Source organism: Gorilla gorilla, chromosome 16 (assembly GCF_029281585.2).
Source record: "Gorilla gorilla gorilla isolate KB3781 chromosome 16, NHGRI_mGorGor1-v2.1_pri, whole genome shotgun sequence".
NCBI classification, from domain to species: Eukaryota; Metazoa; Chordata; class Mammalia; order Primates; family Hominidae; genus Gorilla; species Gorilla gorilla.
The window spans coordinates 40188004-40207354 of record NC_073240.2 but is presented as its reverse complement, the minus strand read 5'-3'; the positions used below and the strand labels follow the sequence as shown (position 1 = coordinate 40207354).

Sequence of the window (19351 nt, the reverse complement as noted above, 5' to 3'; positions counted from 1 at the left end):
CATCACCTGGGAACTTGTCAGAAACACAGATTCTCGGCCCTACCACAAATCTAATGAATCAGAAATTCGGAGGGTAGGGCTCAGCGATCTGTGCTCCAACCAGCCCCTGCACGTGATTCTAAGGCATGCTGAGATTTGAGAATCATGGCTCTAGGCTCACTCCCTCTAACTTAGAACTCGCAATCCTGATGCCTATTAGAGTCACCTGCAGTACTTAACACACCAGACCAATTAAACTGATTAAGTCTAGGCAGGAAATTAAAAAACTCCCCAGGTGATTCTACAGCCAGGGTGGATAACTAACATTAACTGATCATCATAGCTTAAATGAAAGTATCAATTACACACTCCTGTTGCTCTTTTCAGAAACCATGATGGTTTCTGGCTTTCTACTGCTCAAGTTCAAAGTGAGCTTTCTAAAGAATCCTCAAATATAGATCAGGAGAAAACCTGACTACATCTGGGGACTGCTTTGTCTGGGGACAGACAAAGCAGACTGGGGATGCTCAGACAGACTGGGGATGCTCAGTTCTGTTCAGGATTAGGCTCTGCTTGGCTGGAGGAAGCCAAGCATGTCAGGAGCCCTCCTTTTTCATTAGCCATCTCCTCGCCCTCTTTCCCTTTCCCAAGACCCTGGTCCTCAGGGCTGTCCACACCAATTTGTGTGAGCAGCCAAGTCCAGTGCTGATCATGAGCCCTGAGGCCAGGTCCAAGCAGCAGCAAGAGAGAATGGGGCTGGAGGAGGGGCGGGATTTGAGCACAGTGTGAACGGGGAAGACTGCTTCAGCCTGACTGAATACCACCAAAGCACAGCAGAGCAGCTACACCCAGGTCAAGCATTTGCAGAGTGGTGGGTGGGAGCAGAACTCTCCATTTCATCTTTCCTGAGTTGCCAGACCTGGGCTTAAATACCTAGATATGATTCTGTGGCCCCTGTGACTGGCAGGAAGACTAGCTCCTGGGGTGGGATAAGTTATATAAAGCATGGTGTCTGTGTCCCTGCCCAAACCGTGGGCCCAAAGAAGACACTCCCTGGCCACAGTGGTGGCCCAGCAGCCCGAGGCCAAAAGGAGGTGGCTACTGCTTGAGATGGAACTTCTCACACTCCCAATCACAAAACCCAACTTCAGTAACAGGGCTTTTTCTTTTTTTCTTTTTCCTTTCTTTTTTTTAGAGGATCTTAACTTAAAGGTTCTAGTTTTGGTTTTGTTTCAAAAATAAAATCTAAGTCTAAAAAGCCATTCTGGCAGAGGTTAAACTGGTACTTTTCTAGGAATTTTGACTGTTCAAGTTGTGAGTTTCAGATTTCTTTTGGTCACAATCTAAACGTTTGAACAATAATGGTGATTAAAATAATTTTAGTATTGATTGTGTGGGGAATTTTGGGATAATCTTTATAAAAATCAAAGTTACAAAAACCCTAATCCTCACCGAAATGTAATTTTACCAATGAAGACACTGGAAGTCAGGGAAGGGGAGGGATTCACCATGTTAGAAAGTGCGAAGCTGGGTTTGCAGCCTCAGATTGGGGGAAAGGACAGCTCTTTTCAAGACTGTCTAATGCCCCTCTGCCAGCCAGCCACCATTTGCCTTGAATGCTTGTTAGAGGAAAGGTATGAATAAGGTAATACAGTGTTAATATATAGATTAAACATTTTTAGAATTGCACTATAGCCCACAGTTTTCAACGTGTTTTTATTTCATGTATCTTATTTGTTCTTTCCCGCTAAGCCACTATATCCCTATTTTAGAAGAAAGTTCCTATCTTATAGGGAGCTCTGGAGGTGACTTGCCTGAGGCCACACTGACAGCAAAGGGCAGAGAGTAGACTCAGATCTCACACCACACTGGGTCCCTCTTCTCTCTCTGTTATATCAGACTATCCTTCCCTGTGACAAGCATTATGGAGACAATGACAAAAATTGGTCTGCTCCAAAGTCTTCCCTCCCTATGTTCACGACCCTTGCAACATAACTTTGCTGCTCTCCTGTTAAGTGGTAGAGCCTCTCTCCCCACATTGATTCCAGCTGGCCTTGGGACTTGCTTTGTCCGATAGAATGTGTTGGAAGTGAGGTTCTAGGGCTTCCGTGCTCAGACCTTAAAGAGGCCTTGCATCTTCCACTTTCCCTCTTGGATCCCAACCATCATGTACAGAAGTCCAGGCAATTCTGCTGGAGGGGGAGGCCATGTGGAGAGAGAGGCTCTCCAGCTAACAGCCAGCACCATGGCCCAGGCGTGCGAGTGAGACCTTCTTAGATTCTCCAGCCCCTGCTGAGCTGCCTTGGCCAACACCATGTGCAACACAGATGAGCTGTTCCTGTTGAGCATTGCCCAAATTCCTAAGCTTCAAGACGTTTATGCAATAAAATGGTTGCATTTTAAGCACGTTGGGGGTAGTTTGTTACACAGTAATTGATAACAGATACATACTGGTTTTAGTACCATGATACTGTAGAGTAACCAAGCTATATACTCTTCCTTCTAAAACTGGTCAGTTTATGTCTCTGTTTGCTAATTTTGTTCATATTATTAATATCCAAGGACCTAGGACAGACCAGATGAAAATGGAAACTGAGATACATTTAGGGAGGATGCTACTTTATTTTTGGATTATTCTCTTAAACTCCATCCTAGCCCAAACCCTAGCCCTTGCCCTAAATTAGGCCATAGCCCTGACCACTACTCCTGCTGTGTCCTATCCAACCAAAGTCATTTTTCATGACTGGTTGAACTCAGGACAGACAGGCAAAAAAAACCAAACAAGATTATCTGGACGCTCATCTCTGGATGCTTTAGGGTATCTGGAATATGGGGTTGGAGGAAGGCCCAGGGTGAGGTAAGGGAGAGAGAAATGTCAGATTCACTACTTACTGTTAGCTGACTGTGTGTTCTCAGACAAGTTCATTACCACATTGAGCCCTGGATGCCTCATTTGGAAAATAAGCCAGTTGGAGTGTTCATTTTCAAGTTCATTTTCAAGTACAAGGTACAAGCTCTGGGAGATCTACCCCACCTTGTTCTAGAGCCTTGTGATTCTGAAAAGCTCCACCAAAGTTTTCAGACAAGTTCTTCCAGGCTAGTGGGGTACTGTAGGTCTTGACAACTCCCTTGTGGCATCACCTTGAGAAAGGAGAGCGTGTTCTAAGTTGATGAGGGACAGTTTTCAGGCAGGATTATTTGGAAAATGTTTATTCAGAAGAAATTGGAAGCTCCTCAAAAATGTAGATGGAAAAACTGCAGCCCAGCCCAGCCCAGCCCAGCCTGGAGCACATCTATACATACTGAGCTGAAATATGCTCTTTCTCCCCTGCCAATCACATAGCCAAGTAGGAGGCCCCTTGTTTTCTTCCTCAAAGAGAAATTCCTGGACACAAGAACTGCTGCGTTATTTCAGAATGTCATCATTTCTCAGTTATTTTGTCCTGGACTGTTTATCCAATAATGGTGGGTTATTGCTGTCTCCCGTGTGGCCTGAAACAGCTTCCCGCTAAGGACCCCTGGGGCTGTTGCGGGGGACTGTCCTTGACACATGCTGGGAAGGGAAATGAGGCCCTCAAAGGTCTTCCCTCCACAGCCCCTCTTTCTGTTTTATCCCGAGTTATGGCACACATTGTTACCTCTGCATAGGAGCTGGCAGCAGGAAAGTACCTCAAGCAATTATCCCAGACAAACCCCTACTCACAAGCTGGGTGTGAGGCTGGAGCCATCAGAAAGCATCTTCTTTTAAAAAGAAGGCTTTGCAGCTTTTTGCAGGTGTTACCAAACCCAGTATGATTCTCATGCAATTATGGACATTTTTCTTTAGGTCTGATTCAAATCCACCTAGTTGCAAGGCAAGTCAGTGTCTATTGCCTCATGTTCAGGAATGATGGTGCAAAGTTGCCGCTCCTCCTCTTGCTGTGTTATCTACAGTGGCTACAAAAGACTCTTGGGTGGGAAGATGGGGGTCAGAAGTAGATGTCATTCTAGCTGATTTTATTTTTTTATGTTTATTTTTGCCAGTGCTCTCCCATGTCTACGCTCAATGTTACTTACACAGCTCTGGATTTGGGTGGGTCCTATGAAAGAACAACTGGTGACTCAAATGGTTGTGGAGGCTTTCCCTGAGTGTACAGCTTAGCAGAGAGAGAGAGCTTCACAGATCCTGGCGTGCAGAGCAGGAGGTCACAGCTTTCTAGTAGCACTCAATGCTGTTTCCCAAACCATGTGTGCCCATCTGCAAATTTGGAAGATAAGCCCGATTCCGAGTTTAGGTAGATAGCAGTTGCACTCACGCTGCATCCCCACTGCCCACATCCTCTGGCAATATGACTCTATAGGAGATGTATGATAATGAGGCCTCTTTGCCAGTTATCAGCTTATTACTGCTCAGCTCCAAATCCACTGCTCGTGGCCTTGCTTGTCATATTGGAACATTTCTCCACTGCCAGCTGGCAGAGCATTGGAGGGACCCTGGGGGACCTTCTCCCTGGTTCTGATGTTCTGCTTTCGGCCTGCTCCTGAGGCGTGCAGTGGCCAGCAGTGCATGGACACCCACTGGTGATTATCCCAGCTTGCCAGTGCAGGTGTGTGGTTCTCTGATGGGTAGCATCTCAGCAGGAGGGGAGGTTTCCCTCTTGTGCTTTGCTGCTCTGCTGCCTGCTGACCCGTTCTGGCCGACAGCTTCCCTGCCATCCATGTGCTGCAGTCATGCCCTCTCCAAGGAGGTCTGAATCCCAGCCTAGGGGGCAGGGTCTCCCCTTCCAAGTTTGTTTCTTAGGTTCTTTCTCTCAGATCTAGGGTATTCTTTAGAGCTCTTTTTAAATTCCCTTTTCTTAGCTAATTTCCCATTAATAGTTCTTTGTAATCAACCTTTTCAGTTCACATTGCTGTGTGCTTTCTGTCTCCACATGGGCCCCTGACTGCTACACCCTTTTACCGAGGTCGTCTCATTTAATCCTAACAATATCCTTATGAGGTAGGTATTATCAGTAGCTTTATTTTACAGGTGAGTAAACTGAAGCTTAGGTGGCAGTCCTGAGCTGCCCATCCAAGTTCCTGACTTCAGAGAAAATGATGTGGAGACCAATATAGGTTCTTTCCCAGTTTCCCAAAGAAATTTCCAAAAATCCCTAAGCTAGTCAGCTACTTATTGGCTTCAGTTTCTTTGTTTACAAAATTGGCATTTTTGTCCCCAGATAACTCCAAGGACCTTTGAGAAACCTTGGAGAAGAGCTGCAAATGGTATTTCTAAATCTGTTCATGAGACTGAGTGAAAAAAAACATTCTAAGCTGAGATACGAGGTCTTGCCAGGCTTATTGTGTCTTTCTTTGCTTTGCCCATTCCCGAGGGGTCTGAGCCTTCTGACTCTTCTCTGATGACCACCACATGTACCCAAATAGACATCCATGCCTTTGAAACGGACTCTGGAATAAAAGCCTCATGCTGTAATTTTGGAATCCTGTGTTTCCTGTCTTCTCTCCATCCAGACTCAAGTGACGTTGTAGGAGCTGCCGGATTGTCCTTTCATTAGGTGAGAGTTCCCTGGCTCACCTCTGCCAGGGCAGAGTCTGCTGGATGGAGCTATCTCCAGCCCAGCTGGAGGAGAAGTAGTGTTTAGGACACATTGATGGTGCCTTGGGGAGAGTATGTTCTGTGGCTTTTGGTTGGGAGAGAGCCCAAGCAAAAGAAAACCTGAAAAAGGCAAAGAATATTGGTTAAATCCATTCTTTTGATGATAAGAGATTGATTCTTTTCTCCCAAAAGAAATGGAGCTTCTTTTGGAAGAAACAAGAACAAGAGGTTTATTTTCTCTTGAGGGAGGCATTTGGAATTTCAGCATCTATGTTTTCTGCAGAGGAAGGGGAGTCCTTGAAATACTGTAGGGCTAAAGTCATGAAAATATTTTCACCATGCAGTGTGGAATTTGAAAATGTGCTGGGTTTGTCTTCTGATTGCACCGGAAGGAGCAGGCTTTCTCTCTTGCTGTGTGGTCTCTGGCAGCTGGGCTCCTGGGTGAGAAATAGGAGGCTGGTGCCTTAGGAGCCTCTTTGTGCCACACAGAGGCTTTCAGGGTGTTGACCTGGAGCAGACAAGAGGCTCAGCCTCAAATTCTTGCCCTGTCACACACTAATTGTGTGATTCCAGGCAAGTTATTTCATGTCTTTGGGTGCTGGCTTCCTCATGTATAACACGTGGCAATAATACCTGCCTTCAAAAGTTGTGAACATTAAGAGAGGTGACAGATCGTGGGGTAGCACTTCGTGGCTATTCCACCAGCAATAGCAAAGAGTAAATAGCTTAGCTGAGGTGTGTCTTGAAGAATGGGGTCCAGTGTAGTGATTTGCCAGCAATGTTTCCCAATTAATAAAGAATGAAGGGTGGATGACTAATGAAACCATGTTATTTTCATCAACTTGGATGGAACTGGAGGTCATTAAGTGGAATAAGCCAGGTGCAAAAAGACCAACATCACATATTCTCACTAAAAAATCTGGTCATATGGAGGTTGAGAGTGGAAAGATAGAGAACGGATACTGGGAAGGGTGGGTGTGAGGGTTGGGGGAGGATGAAGAAAAGTGGGTTAAAGGGTGCAAACATACAGCTAGATAGAAGGAACAAATTCGATGTTTAATAACAGAGTAGGGTGACTACTATAGTTAAACAAAAATGTGTTGTACTTGGGAGATGGACACCCTAAATACCCTGACTTGATCACTGCACATTATATACATGTAACAAAATTTCACATGTATCCCATACATTTGTATTAAAAAACTCTCAAAGAATAAAAATTCTAAAAATTGAAAAAAGAAATGAAATGTTAGATTTAGCCATCAGCATGAAATAAAAAGCACAAACTTTATTCGTATCACATTCAGTTCATATTCTGGCCCTACCGCTCATAATTCCTTATTAGATAGTAGCTACTATTTCTCCAAAACAAAACAAAACAAAACAAAACTTTTTACCACTATAGAAACACTAATTGTAAGAGATAGGCCAGATAATACTTAGATTTTCCGCTGCTCCGTCTACTGGGTACTATGTTGAGTGCTTGTTCATTTAACAAATGCATAAATATCTGTTAAACCTTTGCTACGTTAATGTCTTACATTATTATTTTAATAATGATACTTTGCCTTTTTTAAAAAAAAGTGCTTTTGAATCCTTACTATATGCCAACCACTGTGTTAAAATTTTACCCTAATTACTTTTATTGTCTAATAACAATAACTACCCTTTATTGAGGGCCTGTTGTCTTCTGGGAGTAGTGTCTGATTTACAAATACTGGTTTAGACCTCCAAAGGTATACTTAATGGTAGCTGTTGTTTATTCAACATAGATATGAGTGACCACTATGTCAAACTGTTTTCATACATTATAGTGGCATTGGACCACACCCACCAACCACTTTCCTCTGTTTTCCAGTATCATCTGGTCACGCTGGAATACTTTCCAACGCTTGGAGTGCACCATGCTCTTCTAACCTCAGAGACTTTGCACTTGCACTTCCATCTACCCATGTGTTTGCTTGGCTGCTTCCTTCACATCATGAAGACCTCAGCCCAAGCATCACTTTTCTAGTAAGCTCTCCTCTGACCACATTGACTCAAGTAACTACCAACCCCACCACCAAGTCAGTTCTCTTTCCTGTCACCCTGCATTTAAATGTTATTTTTAGCCTGGTTTTTTAAAAGCAGATTTAATTTACAAAAAGCAAGGATTTTCACAGAATTTATCTGCAGTCCTGTTCCCGACATGTAAAGCTGAGAATATTCTGAAAAAAGGTTTCTGCAAAAATGTGACAAGCTCCAATCAATTTCCAGGGAATACCTTAAAAGAATGTAATTATAATTCACTTTCTGTTGGAGTTAAGGTGGTGTCAAACAAATATAATTGAATGGTTTTTTTAGAACACTAACTGGACAGCCCAAGACTGGGCTCTTTCCCAGATTTTGCCCATCGGTGTAGTTGGCAATTGATTGTCCTAGTGCCTCAGCTTCTTCATCTGCACAATGTGAAGGTTGGGTTGATTGATCACCACGGGCCCTTCCAGAACAATCTTCTAAATATGCATATGGCCACCATTTATTAAGGTTTGATTATGTGCCAGATGCTTTGTTAAGTGCTGTCCATATATTATCTGATTTAATTCTCACAGTGCTTCTAAGAGGTAGCTGGTTTTAATCTCATTTTATAGATGAAAAAACTGACACTCAGAGGAAATGGAACTTGCCCACCAAGGTCAGTCACACAATTAATAGGACTAAAGAACTGATGGATTTAAGCCCATATCTGGCTCAAGTAGTAAGCTCTTACTGTGTTGGAACATTGCCTATCTCTGAGTTTCTGGGAGTTGAAGGTTTATCTTCTAAGTAGGAGGTTAAGTTAGTGTCAGAAGAGAGAGAGCTCTCTAAGTAGAAATCATGGAATTATTTATAGCTTTTATGAGAACTAGAAGCTGAGGCAAAGCAATCAAGCTGAAACTTATGTCTATTCCTCCAAAATCCCATAAGGCATTTCTTGTGAATTTGGGTCACACTGTCTCTGAAATTCAAATTTAGTATTTTCATAGCAACTTTGCAAAGTTCACATTAATTAGCTAATTAAGCTCTGCACTACTGTCATGGAATCTTCACTTTCAAATCCTTTTTCTGACCATATTTGCAGTGTTTTTTTCTTGGTCTTTTTCAAATAGACTACACCGCTCCCTATAAAATAAACTATGTAATGTTCAGCTCTGTGTACTGGGGAGGTAGAGCCCACATGTTTACAGGTTATATGGATTCAGTGATGTATAATGTAGACATAGTTCAAATGTTTTTTGAGTGCTAATCTCTAAAATTAGATCGACAAACACACACAGATGCACACACACACATTTCAGCTTTGTTCCTCAATTTCTAAAGACTTTATTGATTGGCCTAGTCTAGTATATTCCGGAAAAAAGGTTTTTTTTATTTTTTGAGGACAAGAAATAGGTCTTTGATTCTACATCTGTGCACTTAAGCTACTCCTATGTGTAGAGGAATGATTAGTTTATATTTGTTGACTTTGCAATTGAAAGGATCTCAGAATTCACTTCAATGAATTTGGCCCAAACTTGCCTGAATATAAGAATACAAACATCTTGTCAGGGCCCAAGTCAGAACTTTGGACTCAATCTACAGAGGAGGAGCCTGACAATCTATACTTTTTAACGCAGCAAGTTATTTCTATCATTGTGTAGATTTGGGAAACATCTCCATGCGTACAAAGGGGTAGAAGTTTCTTCTACAGCATCATAAGTTATGTTTTTTGGTTTTAGCTCTCAGGTTTGAAGACACAGAGACACACTCATTTTTGTCCATGGAAAGGTGGATTTATTATAAGGACATAAAGCATTCTTTGGGGAATCCAAGAGTAGGCAGTGGAGCACAGCCTGGCCCCATGGACTAGAACAGAGGGTCTGTGGTCTTTCGTTCATGACGTCCCTGCTTTTCTCTGTGCACCAAGTTCATTTTCCTGTTTCTACTGGTCAGGCTTCCCATGCCTTCAGCTTGTCCATAGTCCATAATAGCCCTCCGGCCCCGAGTCATCTCGCCCTCAGTTCGTTCTCTACAGCCCACCGATTCAGAATTTCCATTGCCTGATTCAGTATTTCTAAGTGATCACTCATCAGCTCAGCCTTCTGAGCCAGATCACCAGAAACATCATTACTGGCAACCTGTGGATACATTTAGAAACAATAGTGCAGACATGCCTGGGGAAAGAGCATAATAATTTTACTATTTAATTATACGGATATTGGAACTATATCTCCAGGTTGTAGTTAACATTTGTTAAGCCCCAAGATTAACATTTTGGACTGTTGGTGAGGTGTTTGAAACTGTGTTTGCACTATGGCTTACTCAACAGTGGACAAACATGCTAGTTGTAACAGTAGAGGTATACAAATGACTAAACAGCAGCAATAAAATTTTTTTTTAAAGAGAAAACTTTGAATGACAACAAGGTGTTGCATAGTCAGAGTTCCCAGAATTTTCCATTCTATTTTGACTTTCGCTTAGAGAGTTTATGTGGCCCTTCCAGGATGCACTTGGCAGCTTTGGGAAAGGATTAGAAACAGAGGCAATGGTCAAGGTGGGACCTGCTTTTTGTAATCTTCTGCTTCAGTTAGGGTGGATCATGTGGTTTTTCAGTTCCTAGAGACCACATTAGCAGTTAGGAACCAAGCCAGTTTATCTTTTTTGGTCCCTATTTTCCAATCTAGGTGAGCAGCTGACTCAAGGAAGAACAGAGTGTGACCTGACTCCATTTAAATTACGCAGCTTTTATTATGGGACTTGAACACACAGGATATGGCTTTCCCTGACTCTCTCATTGAGCGAAAGTTTAGATCAAAATAAAATTCCCTCTGTCTGATTTCAGATTAACTGTTGTTCTGGGAAATGTCACAGAAGCAGAGGCAATGTTATTTCACTAAAAATAGTTGTGTCAGAAACTAAGAGTCATGTCAAAAACTTCTAGAGGTTTTAGGTCCAAAAGCCCACATGATGTCTGGTGACAAGTTTATTTGAGGCCTGCATGATAAAAATTTAGAGGTAGAAACAAATGGCTCTATAATCTAGTTCACATGTGAATTGCCCTTTGCTTTTCCACCCCGTTCTTTTTGCCTGTCATCCTCTTGGCTGTAGGCAGGAAAGGCTGACGAGAAGGCTCAACAGGGTCTGATTTTCTTCTAGTTGAAAATGTTGATGGATGTTGAAGTTCAAGCCTGCTATACTGGGTTTTTGGGTTACTGAGGTTGAGTTTTAAATTATACAGGTCTGTTTTTACATGTGAGCGTAATATCCACTGTGGCATATTTGTGAAGCTCACTCGTTGCTTTATTATTGTCAGGGCTACACAACAAGCACAGAGCCAAGCTGTGTGTCTCTATTTAGAGCGTATGTGTCCACAGGGCAAAAGGGATCATACACAAAACAAAAGAGTATAACTAAGCACTGGACTAAGGACCATAGATATTTAAAGAAGGAAAATTCCGTAATGGGTGAATTTTAAAAATAATTTTGTTTTATAAAGCTTCCTGGGGGAGGCGGATGATGACGCTATAAAGGAGTTTAACATTCTATTGTTTCTTTTCTATTACTTATTTTTGGAAATCCATTTCCAACCAGATTAGAAAATGTTTTAAATTTACATGCATATTTACATAAATATTCATTCAATTTACATACTTTACATTAAATTTAAATACATTACTTTAATTGCTTTTGCTTGTTAAGAAATGTTTTTCTTTTTTTAAAAGAAACTTTTTCTCCACCAAGGTTTTCAAAATATAAAGCATGAGGAAAAGATCAAAGTTTTTCTTGGGAGATGGGCTAATTGTTGCAGCACTAGATATAAGACTCTTGAGGGCAAGAAATGGGCCTGTCGTGCTTTCTGTTGTGTCCTGGTGTCCAGTATAGTGTGTCTTGTCCATTGGATGCTTGCTGAATACTTGACTGAATGAATCATGTTCCTGGACAATGATTTGATGAGGTGGAGGACAGTTTGAACAAAGGCATTGAGATGGTAACAGCCTGATTGGAATAGACTAGGATGATAGAGATTGGTTGAAATACCATTGTATAGCCAGAGAAAGGTTAGGCTGTAGAGGGTTTTGAAAGGGTGTGTGTTTGACAAGACAGAGAAAAGAGAGATCCATCAAGTTTCATCAACAGGAAAATAATGATGAATGCTTTTAGAAAAACATACCTTGCAAAGTTAGAAAAACATATCTTGCAAAATGAGTTGGAAGGGACAAAGATGCCAGTTTCTTCTTTTGTGAGTTAGTGAGGCATAGATCTAAGTTGAAATAGACCTAAAAATCGCTGATGGGACAGATGCTAAGACTTGGTGACAAGATAGAAATAAAAGGCTGAAGGAGAAGTAGGAGTAAAAAGTAGGAGACTGAAAGAGTGGAGCTGGTATGGCAGGGAAGGGAGCCACTTGGAAGGAAGCCCATTTGGATGGGTGGAAGTCTGACAAAGGAAGGTACCTGGCTTAGTTCATGCTTGAAGCAATGGGAAGACATCCACCTATAGGTGTTTGGATTTATGCAAATCCTCTTGGGAGAGGTGAGAGGTCATTGTCAGGTTTATAGATCCAAGGAAGCATTAACAAGGTGATGCCAGATCAAGTCATGTAAGGGTGGAGAAAGATGCACAGAAGGCAGGAATCCTTGGGGCCAAAATGAGGGCAGTAGTTGGTCACCTGGATGAACTTTACCTAATGAATCCCTTAAGATTAGAAGGCATTTCTTATTCATCTTTGCACTCCCAGCAGGAAGTACCATGACTAGTTTACAGTAGGAATATTCAGGAAAATAATGTAATTTCTGCCTACCAACCTGAGAAACTCGAGGACAAATGTCTGCAGTTCTCCTTGGCGTTGTGATATTAGAGCAGCGGACACAATTTTCCTTTTAGCTACCTTGATGTTTAATTTGACCTCTTTTTCCCTGTATGCCACTTTTTCTTGTTACATAAAAAAGAAAAAGCAGGGTGTCAGCACATCTCTGATGTGTAGTGTGTTCTGGGTGTAAAAGAACAAGTCAAGCCCCAGCATTCTTTTTTCTTAAACAATAAAAAGAAACAAACTCAACAGCGAACTTACGTATTTGTGGTATGCTTGGTGTTATGTGGGCCTCAGTCCTGTCCTAGACAGTGTATAATCAAAGTGACAATAGGTTCCATAAAAGCCAGCTCCGACTCTGTTCCACAGGCAGCATCATTCTCTCTGTGAGTTAGCATCCTTCTTCCATCGTGGACAACAGTATTGCTTTAAACAAATCAGCCTTCTAATTCGTGGTTTTTAGGAGTGGTGATTTCATATATGCAGGTATAAGTAACAATAGCCAAAGACTCTACAATAGCATTCTCCAATAGACTAGATTACAGTGACCTTCAAAAATCAAGAGATAGTTTTAAACATTTTGGAATTTCTATAAACACTTACTTTATGAACTCTCTATACATCCTGTCAAATAGATGTTGGCAATGGCTTTGTTTGTGGAATTCCTAAAGTCTAGGAGCTGCCAGATATTTCCTTTGCTTTTTCCTTCTTCCTTCTTCCTTACTAGGCTTTGAGGGGAGCCTGTGAGTGTGTGTTTTGTACAACAGCCATCTCGGGTGGATGTGAAGTTTTAAATGGCCCCTTTCTTTGCAGGTAGGTTGGCAGACAGAATACTGCTGGCAAAATGGATGATTTCAGATTTAGCCTAGGGCAGAAAAGCCCACTTTGAATTGCTTATTCATTCTTCCTTCAAGGGCTAGTGTCTTAACACTCTACTCAGCACCCAGTGATTTGGGAAGATTTTATTTGCTGCTTCCAGAAGAGATTTTTTTTGTGAAAAGTAAAAATGAAGAAGTTTGTTTATTCTTTCTCTTTTATCTTCTACTTTTTTTTTTTTCTTTGACAGAGCATAGATTCAGAGCTCAAAGCCCTTTGACTTTCTCAGGCTTGGCCTCTCTCCATAGGGCCTGCTCGTCCTATCTGTCTCTGTATTTATATTACTGTGGACACCCTGGCTTCTTTCTCCAAAACAACATGTGATGCTTTTAGTTTGGACTTGGCTGCTGGCTCCTGGAGGACTCAAAGGCTTAGAGGCTGTATTAAAAGATGTGTTAGGGTGCTGAAAGGGAACTTCTCTCTCTTTTCTCCTTTATCCATGGCCAAATGAGCAAGATGAGTATCACTGGAGGACCTACATGATTACATGACGCATAGTTGTAGTATCTCTAAGTTGGGGCCTGGTTACAGAATTTGTAGTACCTGATGAGTTGGATGCATCTGGGAAACCAAGCTGCCTTTACAAATTCCAGTTTGAAGAATAAACTGTGTGTGTGTGTGTGTGTGTGTGTGTGTGTGTGTGTGTGTGTGTGGTGGGGGGTGGGTGGGGATAGTAGAAGGTTCCTTCAGGTTGTTGTTCATTCATTCATCCACTGTAAGTTTACTGACTACCCACAATTGGCCTGCCACTGAGGATTCAGAATTGACGCATGATTCCATTCGTAATATTGCACAGTAGGCAAGGGGTTAAGTAAAGACCTTAGAACTTGGAGTCAGAAGGCCAGGGTTTGAGTCTTGGCTCTGTCATCTGTTGAGCTGGGAAAATCAGTATAAGTGCAATAGACAGAGTCACAGAGGAAGGACTGGTTAATTTGGCCTGGGATGGTCAGGGAAAGCATTAGAGGGGTGAGAACATTTTAGCTGGTTCTCAAAGAATGATTGGGAGTTTGTCAGGTGAGTGAGGTGAGATAGGGGATGTGATGTATTCTAGATAAATTGAATAGTAACAAAAATCATATATAATGAAAATGTACAACATCTTCAGGGGGCAGTGAGTTACCTGGGAAGGCCAGAGCTCCAGTGTATGGGAAAACTGTTCAGGATATTGTTGAAATCAGGTTGTGAAGGCCCTTGAACACTTTTTGAAGGGGTTTGGACTTCAATCTGCTGCCAGAGGTGCTCCAACTTCAGTTTTTAGTCAGATGGGTCAAAAAGTCAGATTCACATTTTACATGCTGCTGGCAGCAGCTCTGAGATGACTTGGAGGGAATGGGCCCAGAAGGGAGAGAGGAAGACAGAGGATTTTTTCCTAGTGCAGGTGTGAGATGAGACACTATTGTTTTTCCTGTCTATTTTAATAAAGAGTCATTCATACTCCTGCTGCAGGGCAAGTTTAGTGAGCATGCGTGGACAGGTAGGAGTAAGAGACTGTCCTAGATGGTAGGTGACAACTGGCTGGTTATCTGGCTGTGTCATGGGTACCTGAGAAGTTCCAGGGGAGCAGGCTGGAGAGGCACCCCCGGGGGTTTCTGGTACAAGGTTTCAAAGGCCTCAGTGATGAGGGCCCAGACATCTTTCTAAGGCTGGGATGCCGGCCCCTTGGGGGAGTCCCTTGATCCAGATAGCATGACAGAGCACTCAGTTTTCTGTGTGTGTGAGCCTTTGAACCTCTTCAAAGTCAAGAGGATTTTCTCTCTGCCACAGACAGAATATTAGTCCTCATTTATGTGCTTTTGTCATTAGAATACACGAAGTATCTATTCTTGTAAAAACCTCAGTTGCACTTGGCTGGAAGCCACTGTTGTTACATTTGTTGGACATAGCTGGTACTCTATCAAGCCTGAAGAATAAAACTAGTGATAATCATGATTCCAATCAGAGTTAATTGATGGAGAAATAATATTATTCTATGTAACATTAAAGGAAAAGACCACTGGTCTGGCCATGTGATATGGTAGTGAAGTGGGTATTTGTTTTAGGGTTATGTAGAGGTTGAATGGTGTCACTAGGGAGAGTGAAAGGGTCTCTTGTGGTAACTAGATGGGAAAAGGAACAAAGCCAATATGAACCCCCACAAATTTATGACTTTGTATTTACATGAGAACAAAAAAGACTAAGTAGAAGGAATACAGGGCCAACTGGAAATGCTCCTGTCCTACAGTTGTTATTGACTTGAGTGAGTCACCCAAGCTTTTGTGCTTGAGATATCACATCTGCCATTTAAGGGGAATAGTTTCTATTACTTCTCTACTGAAAAAAATACATGAAGTGTCATTCCAATGCTTTCAGTGGTAAGGATTAGAAATACTATCAAAAATAGGCATCCATGCCAATCCAGCCAGTGAGAGAGCACTGTTAACTTCTGTAAGTAAGAATAGTCTTGATCTGTGAAGTGGGATTAGTACTTACCTTTCTGGATTGTCATGAAGGTAAAGTGTGATGAGATTCGCAAAGTGACCAGCACACCTGGCATCTATCTATATCTGTATCAGTATATCTAATGTGTGTGTGTACACACACAAGTATAATAGTTGGATGCTTTTATTCCCACTCCAATTACATGCTTTCTTCAGTGAGCCCAGTTCCAATTCATATGTGGGTACTTGCTGTTTTCATACCCACATGTTAACACTGACATTGACCTGATCTCTTTGAATTGCAAGAACTGGAACCAGGTAGGAATGTCATGGGCTGAGTAGAAAGCTATACGAGTTACAATGGAAATTACTTTGAGCTTACACGTCCTATAATCCCAGATTAACCATATCTTCCAATTCGGAGAGTAATTCCAATACAAATCACTGTTATGGAGTGCTAGGTTGTGGATTACTACCCTTTTGGAATTAAACCTAAAGGCAGGAATTCTTTAGGTTATCTCTGGAAACTAACTTCCCATTATAAGGCCTAGACTCTCTACTCAGGGCTTGCCAGTCAATGGTTCCCCTTGCCTTCAGGTTAAAGTCCAAAGTCCTTGGCATGACATATAAGGCTATACATGGCAAGATCCCAGCTTTCCTGCCACCCTCAGCTATCATTAATTTTATCTTCACATCCAGTACTGCAGCCATATCAGACCACTTGCAATTTCTCAAATGTCTTAGGTAATTTTAATCTCTGCAGATGCTTGGAATGTTCTCCAACCCTCTACTGGCCTTACCTTCCTACCCAACCTACCTCATATGTTACCACATCAGAGCATGAGTCCACCTCATCTGAATGGTAACTCTCTCTCTTATGCCTCCAGTATAGCTTGTACATACGTCCTTCATAGCAGTTACCTCACTGATTTTAATCATTTGCATATTTATTTTTCTCTGAGTTATGAGCTCTTGGAGGACAGAGACCGTATCTGTAGAAATTGGCTTCATATCACCTGATTATTCTTTTAGAATTAAGTGTCATGAAATAAAAGCTTTCTTTGTATCTTACTGTATTGCCCACCCCTTTCCTATTTTCTTGGCACCAGAAAACTCAGAACAAAATTTAACTGTAGCATACAGGAATTGATGATACATATCTTGACATTGCATTCTTTCTAGGCCTTTTTTGTCTCAATGTTATATTATCTATGAATATTTCCAACTTTTATTGTATATATTCAGGTAATCATCTTCAAGTCATTTGAAGAGTGACTTGTAGATTACACTAAAAATGTCATCTGATCTTTCAAGTTTCCTCCAACCTTTTCAAGGTATGGAGCATCTGGCACTCTGCCCTGGTTTCTTTGTGATTTTGATTTGCATTTCCCTGATAGCTATTGATATTGACATCTTTTCATGTGCTTATTGGTTGGCCATTCATATGTCTTCTTTGGAGAAATTTCTATTGAAATCATTTGCTCATGGAAAAAAATGGGCTGTTTGTCTTTATTGAGTTGTAAGAGTTCTCTATATATTTTGGGTGTAATTTCCTTATTAAATATACAGTTTTCAAAATTTTTCTCTCAATCTGTGGGGTTGTCTTTTTACTTTCTTAATAATATCCCTTGAAGCAGAAAAGTTTTTGATTTTGATGAAGTCCAACCTAGCCATCTTTTATCACCTGTGCTTTAGGTGTCTAATTTGAAGAGTCATTCCCTAATCCAAGATTATGAAGATTGAATTTTGTAGTTGTTTTGAAAAGGGTTTTGTAATTTAGCACTTACATTTAGATCTATAATATACTTTGAGTTAATTTGTGTGTATTATGAAGTCAGGGTGCAAATTCATTCTTTTGCATGTGATATTCAGTTGTCCAGCACTATTTGTTAAAGATTATTTTTGCCCACTGAATTGTCTTGCCTATTTACTGAAAATCGATTGAACATAAATGTGAGGATTTACTGGACTCTTTATTCTGTTGATTAATATGTTTATCCTTATACCAGTACCACACCATTATGATTACTGTCGCTTTGTAGTATGTTCTGGAATTGGGAAGTGTGAATCCATCAACTTTGTTATTCTTTTTCAAGATTGTTATAGTGATTCTGGATCCCTTGCGTTTTTATATACATGTTAGGGTCACCTTGTGAATTTCTGTAAAAATACCAGCAGAATTTTGTTAAGAATTGCATTAAGTTTGTACATTAATATGGGAAGTATTGCCATCTTAACGATATTAAATCCTCCAATTCATAAGCATGGTGTATCTTTCCATTTATTTTAATCTTCAGTATCACTCAACAGTGTTTTGTAGTTTTTAGCATATACATTTTATACTTACATTGTTAAATCTATTCCTAAAAATTTTATTCCCTTTGATGTTATTTATAAATAGAATTTTCTTAATTTTATTTTGGTTTTTCATTGTTAATATATAGAAATGCAATCGATTTTTCTATACTGATCTTGTATCCAGCAAACTTGCTGAACCCATTTATTAGTTCTAATAGCTTTATTTTTTGTTTTTTGTCGATACCTTGGGATTTTCTACATAGAAGATTTTCACATCTGAGAATGAAAGAAGACCATTTGATTCTTTACAATTTAGTATGATGTTAGCTGTAAGTTTCTGATAGTTTGAGGAAGTTAACTTTTGTTCCTAGTTCAAGCGTTTTCTTCTTTTTTTGTTTAATCATGAGTGTTGGAGTTTATCCATTTTTTTATGCATCTATTGAAGTAATTGTGATTTTTTTCTTTATTGTTGTGGCATATTATATAAATTGATTTTCAGATGTTAAACCAATCTTGAATTCTTGGAAGAAATCTTTCTTAGTTGTGGTATAATTTTTTATTTGTTTCAGGATTCATCTTGGAGTTTTGCATCTATATTCATAAAGGATAGGGATGCATAAAGGTGTGCAGTTTTCTTATTCTCATGCCTTTGTCTGGCGTTGGTATCAGGGTAATAGTGAACTCATAGAATGAGTTCCCCTTTCTTCTATTTTCTAATAGAGTTTATAAACAATTGGTATTAATTCTTCTTTAAATATTTGGGAGAATTTACCAGTGGAAGCCATCTAGGCCTGAATCTTTCTTTGTGGGAAGTTTTTATTTACTAATTCAATCTTTTTACCTGTTATAGGTCTATTTAGATTTTCTATTTCTTGAGTTAGTTTCAATAATTTGTGTCTTTCTAGGGCTTTGTCCATATCATATAGTTTATTTAATTTGTTAGCAATAGAGGTGTTTTTTTTTTTACGTTTTATCCCCCTTGAATTCTTTTTATCTGTAAAGTTAGTAGTCAAGTTTCTTCTTTCTTGCCTGATGTGAGTAATTTGAGTCCTCCTTCTTTATTGCTAAAGTTTCGCTAAAGATATGTCAATATTGTTCAAGAACCAACTGTTGCTTTATGTATTTTATTCTTTATTTCATTTATTTCTACTGAAATTTTATTATTTTCTCCTTTTTGCTTGCTTTCAGTTTCATTTGTTCTTTTCTAGTTTCATAAATTGAAAGGTTAGATTATTAGAGATATTTTTTAAAGAAATAAGCATTTATTGCTATAAATTTAGCTCTAATGCTGCTTTAACTTCCTCCCATGGTTTTTTTGTATGCTGTATTTTTATTTTCATTCATCTCAAGTATCTTCTGATTTTCCTTGTGATATTTTTTCCCTTGACCTATTGGTTA

The 19351-nt window shown here is 40.3% G+C and overlaps 2 long non-coding RNA genes across 3 annotated transcripts in view; one reads left to right on the top strand and one right to left on the bottom strand.

The window, feature by feature from the left end:
- Nucleotides 1-19351, top strand: part of LOC129527089 (uncharacterized) — an 84257-nt gene that overhangs the window by 17769 nt on the left and 47137 nt on the right. The window lies entirely within an intron of this gene.
- On the bottom strand, nucleotides 9418-13382 carry LOC129527088 (uncharacterized). Of its 2 annotated transcripts, none has more exons than XR_008671990.2 (3): nucleotides 12624-13382; nucleotides 12358-12484; nucleotides 9418-9690 (listed from the first exon to the last, which is right to left on the bottom strand). It is a non-coding gene; the product is annotated as an uncharacterized lncRNA (long non-coding RNA). The 2 variants fall into 2 exon arrangements; XR_008671989.2 differs by having other exon boundaries at nucleotides 9418-9726; nucleotides 12624-13380.